We start from the raw sequence: 6252 nt of genomic DNA, 5'->3' as shown, positions 1-6252 counted from the left end.
AACAACCACGCACGGACAAGTGCAACAACGCGTCGAAACGTGACCTTCACAGAACATGGTTGAAGCTCTCTGGGTGTTTTAAGAAGAAGTTATGAGGAGGAGGTCTGTGAGATCACACACAGTCAGCAGCGATTCTCCCCGGGAGCGTTGCGTTGAACTTTGAGCGTTAAGGTGCCAATGATTTGCAATGAGAGAGAGAGAGAGAGAGAGAGAGAGAGAGAGAGAGAGAGAGAGAGAGAGAGAGAGAGAGATGCTGCTCTACAACCTTAAAGATGTGTCACCGTTGCTGTTTCTCTACCACAGCAAATAACAGCAGATCGCATTGAGTCTCATTTAAAAAGAAATCACTTTTTCCAGAGCTAGAGCTAGAAAATGTTAAAGTAAACGACAAAGCGAGGTCAGCGGCCAGCGAGACCGTTTAATTGTACCCTGAACTATTCTACCAGTAAACGGCATTGTTTACTTTCACTAAGTTCTGTTCTGCTGCCATTCAGATTGTCTTCATTATAAACCAGCTGAGACGCGACTGCTCACGAATCCTCTCCTGCCTCCCTCCCTCTTTCTCCCTCTCTCTCTCCCCCCTCTCTCTCTCTCTCTTTCCCCTCTCCCTCTCCCCTCTCTCTCTCTCTCTCTCTCTCTCTCTCTCTCTCTCTCTCTGACTCTCTGGTCGGATACAGGATAGGTGGGCACTAAGGGACAATTGGCTATTTTGTCCAAAAAGTTAAAAATAAAATATTTGAAAAATGATTTTAAGTAATGTAAAGTTTACCATGATGTGAACATGCACTGTACATCATTATCAGACTTAATTGTATTCTTCAATGTCTTGTTTATGCCCCAAAATGATTGGATATACACGTATACTTTACATTACTTAAGACCATTTTCCATTTTTCATTTGGACAAAATAGACAATTCTACATCGAGGTGCAGTGGAGACAGTGGAGAAACTCCAAGGCAAGGCTATAGCGCGGGATGGGTGCAGCCTGCAGGGTGCACAGGGTATGTATATGGGCAGCAGGACCCGAACTGTTTATGAAGCTTTGTGGACAGAAAGTGATGGCAACACTCGCTCTAATAACCTTAGAACCTTTTATTTGACAGAGATGATGATGAGGCGACTGGCATTCTCACTTTGTCATTTAAGGGAAAATGTCACGCACCTGTTTATTGTGGGACGGGGGCGCGTGGTAACCATGGCTCCCTCCGGGGGTTTGGGGACACCAGAGAGACAGGTGGGCCAGTGGGGACAGACAGGGACACTGAGGTATGCCTCAGACACATACAGTGGTGTAAAGTAACTAAGTACATGTACATGTACTCAAGTACTGCACTTAAGTGCAATTTAGAGATGGAGTATTTACAATTGTCTCTATTTTTACTTCAAGGCTACTCCACTACATCTCAGAGGCAAGTAGGCTATTGTACTTTTACTCCACTACAATTATTTGAAAACTTTAGTTACTAGTTACTTTGTAGATTTTGATTATTATTACAAAACATACATTAACCACTTCAACCCTATATATATACATTCTGCATAATGAGTACAACTACTTTTGGTACTTTTACGTACGTAAGTAAATTCTGAATACCAGACTTTTACTTGTAAAGCAGTATTTCTACATTGTGGTATTGATACTTTTACTCACGTACCAAATGTGAGTCCTTTTTCCACCACTGACTATAAGTAAAAGTAGCAATACCATAGGATAGCGTATAAACAGGCCTATACTCTCTCTGTTACAGGTGAAAAGTGATATGTCAATTTAATATAGGCTACTTAAAAGTACCTAAAGTAAAAGTACTCCGAATGTCGTATTTCACAATATGTTTTTCAAAAATTGACAAAATCTTTCGAAAATAGAAGATCTACAAGCTCACAAGGTGTGGAACTGCAACACCCTTGTGAACTTGTAGATCTGCTATTTTCGAATAGCCAGAGTATAAAAGTATTAAGGCTTAAGTGGTTATTGTATGTTTTGTAATAATCAAAATCTGCAACATAACTTGTAACAAAAGTTTTCAAATAGTGTGGAGGAGTAAAAAGAGCATTATCTGCCTCTGAGATGAGGTATAATAAAGCATTGATCGAAAATGTAAATACTCAAGTAAAGTAAAAAAATCTCAAAATCGTACTTAAGTGCAGTACTTGAGTACATGTAGTTAGCTTACTTTACACCCCTGCTGCAGACTGTTCTAAATGCATGGGTCTGACGCACGCACGCACGCACGCACGCACGCACGCACGCACGCACGCACGCACGCACGCACGCACGCACGCACGCACGCACGCACGCACACACACACACACACACACACACACATTATGACACTAATAGTACAGTTATGACACACAATGGCTTGCCGCAGAAACATCACCTGTTACAAAGACCTCAGTGGTATGCCGTGAGGTGGTCCCCCATCCCAGTCCCTCACACACACACACACACACACACACACACACACACACACACACACACACACACACACACACACACACACACACACACACACACACACACACACACACACACACACACACACACACACACACACCAACGACAGCAGTACCTCACAAATCTTATGGACACACACACACACATACTGTATACCATTTGTTCTCAAAGTGGGGTCCGGGGACCCCCAGGGGTCCTCGTGGGGTACCAGGGGGTCCCCTGCTAAATAAGTTAATGTGGCGTCGCAATACTTTTAACCACTTTAACCTTTAATACTTTGGCTATTCAAAAATAGCAGATCTACATAGCTATGAGCATGTAGATCTGCTATTTTTGAAGAATCGTGAGAATTTGTGCAAATCTTTTGAATATATATATATATTTAAAGCGAACATTTGTAACTCAAATCTTTGCTTCTGGGGGGGGGGGGGGGGGGGGTCCCTGGAACAAAATATTTTGAGATGGCGGTCCGTGGCCAAATACATATCATTTTAGGGGTCCTTGACATGAAAACGTTTGAGAACCACTGCTGTATGCTGTGTGTGTGTGTGTGTGTGTGTGTGTGTGTGTGTGTGTGTGTGTGTGTGTGTGTGTGTGTGTGTGTGTGTGTGTGTGTGTGTGTGTGTGTCTGTCTGTCTGTCTGTCTGTCTGTCTGTCTGTCTGTGTGTGTGTGTGTGTGTGTGTGTGTGTGTGTGTGTGTGTGTGTGTGTGTGTGTGTGTGTGTGTGTGTGTGTGTGTGTGTGTGTGTGTGTGTGTGTGTATACATATACATACACTACAAGCCTAATAATAATAATAGCTCAGATTATAACGCTTTTCTAAGTACCTAAAGTTGATTTACACAAAAACAAAATAAGGAACCAACTTTATTAAGAAAAAACTAGTTACGTATTGTCGCTTTAAGCATGGGTTAAGAGACATCTTAATTCAACCTCAGTCAATCTATACTATAGATTAGGTTCATATTATGATAAATCCCAGGTCAACATTACAATATGACGTTTGGTCTCATTTGGTCATGTTGTAAACAGGAAATGTTTCTCTATAACTTTAACCACTACTTTACATTGCATGTCATGTCATGTCATGTCATGTCATGTCATGTATTGTATGATTTATGTTGTTATGTGTTTTATGGAGCCCAAGATTAAACAAGACAGCATGTCTGCTGTCAGAACAGGACTGAGGGGGGGGAAAACCTGTAGAGTAATGAATGATGAATGAATGAAATCTTTATTTTGAACATGTTACAATTAGGGCGCGCTCCCACCAAGAGTTGGCTGGCCGCTGTTAAACGCAGGTTGTGCGCGGCCACAGTTTTTTGCAGCCAGCGGATTCTAAAAAACGGGAGTGTCGCGCCTGTCACTCACTTTCAGGAGCCTCCCCGTAGCAGCCCGCACCGCCTGCGCCAGCTTTGGGAATGTGCTGCGTTTGTGTAGGGCTGGTTAAGTCCCGGGAAAGACGCACTGTGATTGGCCAGTAGTCACTTTGAGTGGCAGTTGGGGCACACCGCCTGCTGCCTTGAGCACCATGTTGCTTCCTGAGTCTTGAGACAGTCCGCCTTCGACTCACCCGATTGGACAGAGGGAGAAAATCAGCGCCTGCCTCCAGCAGTTTTATGCTTCGTCGCGGAGAGCAGATAAACGCAAGGTCTGCGCGACAAGCGGAAAAATCTGCTCTTGCGTGAATCCACGCATTTACATTGACAATGCATTGGCAGATTCTGCAAACAGCGGCCAGCCAACTCTTGGTGGGAGCGCGCCCTTAGACAACAAAGTAAAAAAAATAAAAATAAAAGTAATATAATAAAAATAGGAATAAAACATAAAAAACTGCTTCTTCAGGCAACAAAAAATACTATAATTCTACATGTTCAAAAAGTTCCTGAGTCCTGTGTTGTTGAAGTAGTGTAGTAACTTCAACAACACTATTTGGGTGATAATTGAGATTCTACATCCTTACAATGAAAAGCAGATCAGAAAAACAAAGCAGTTATTTGACACATGGTGTTTAACCCATTAAGACCATGGGACGCATCTGTGTCACTTTTTCATTTGAGCTACAAAGCATTATTTTACACTTTGGCTATTCAAAAATAGCAGATATACAAGCTCATAGCGCGGCACTCGAGCTTGTAGATCTGCATTTTGTTTTTTAAATCATGAAAATGTGTGCAAATCTTTGAATATATATCGTTTTTAAAGCGAACATTTTAACTCAAATCTTTGCTTCTGGGGGTCCCTGGAACAAAATATTTTCAGATGGGGGTCCGCGGCCAAATTCATATCATTTTGGGGGTCCATGACATGAAAAAGTTTGAGCGCCACTGATATAGAAACATACGTTTTTCAGAACACTGTTGGGATTTAGGAGACATGTAGAATCGGCTTCAGGTCTTAGTCTTATCAGAAAAACAAAGCAGTTATTTGACACATGGTGCTTAACTTGACATGTCTATTCAGATGTAAGCCGTGCTACGCCGTGCATGTTGCACATGCCATGCCCCGGGTCCCTGTGTGTGTGCATTGTTGTGGCGGGTCGGTTGTGCAGCAGTCCTATATAGTTTATGGAACATGCAGCGCTGAGGAATGCAGAGCTGGAGACCCTCACGCTATATTCCCAGGGCTCGCTCGCTCCTTACCTTATGCATAACTCAACACCACTCAACCTTAAAGCCACTTAATCCCTATGTTATACTTTGTTGTACACCGTGGACGGGGTTGCGCAAAATTAGAGAAAATATTGTAGCTGATCTACACTATTTCTAAAAAATGTTTTATTTCTTTTTGCCTATTTGCCCAAAAAAGGGACTCTTAGGATTAGGATCACTGCTGCAGATTATAATGATACTATAGCTGATATAAGAGCACAAGCAACACATCCAAAGTATGTAGTTCTAGACTGGAATGCATGTGTACAGCAGGGGTCTTCAATGTTTTCAGGCCAAGGACCCCCTAGCTGAGAGAGAGATGAAGCAGGGACCCCCTCTATAATGTATAAAATTGTGTTTCAGATTCAACTTTTTTTTTACTTGGTCTGCTCCATTTTCCCTCGACAACTGTATCCCTGTGCCAAAAATAGCAGATCTACAAGCTCTACAACGCCTCGCGCTGCGAGGCGTTGTGAGCTTGTAGATCTGCTATTTTTGGATAAAGTTCTCCCCAGAATAGGGATGCTAGGGTTCAAGTGGTTATTGTAAAAAAGAAAAATCATATCACACAAAGATTTGCCGGCCCCCCTGTAGTAACTCTGAGGACCCCCTAGGGGTCCCGGACCCCCTGTTGAAGACCCGTGGTGTACAGTATACTATAGGCCTACTGTATAGTCACTATCCAGTCTATTTCATCCTTGATGTGCAGAAACATGGTACAGTATGTATTATTCTACTTGTTTAGGTTCCTAAACCCAAAGGCTCATATTGCAGTAGACTTTCGCCGTCATTAATAAGAAATCTCTCCTCCCTGAATCACTTTGCGTTGCATCAACGTTACGCTGCAGTTGAAATGAAGCGTTCAACTTCAATCCCAAAGTGCAAGAATAGAACAAGCTTAATTTCCTCAATCACCAACAGTATTAGTAACCGATAGCAGAGTGGATGGAACCAAGTCACAGTCCCTTGTGTGACGAAAGGCAAGGCCGTGTTCCCCTTTGTGCTAATAGATCCATTTGTACTTGGAGGAAGGCGGGACAGGGGGGGGGGGGGGTATAGGGTCCCAGAAGAAAGCATGGGACAGCGTTGGTGGGAGAACAGGGTGACCCTGCTCTGTCTGGTGTCATCCGTCACGTCAACACT

This window comes from Gymnoscopelus braueri (genome assembly GCF_963280865.1).
Source record: "Gymnoscopelus braueri genome assembly, chromosome: 11".
Taxonomy (NCBI): domain Eukaryota; kingdom Metazoa; phylum Chordata; class Actinopteri; order Myctophiformes; family Myctophidae; genus Gymnoscopelus; species Gymnoscopelus braueri.
The sequence above is the reverse complement of the archived record's forward strand: the minus strand, read 5'-3'. Positions refer to the sequence as shown.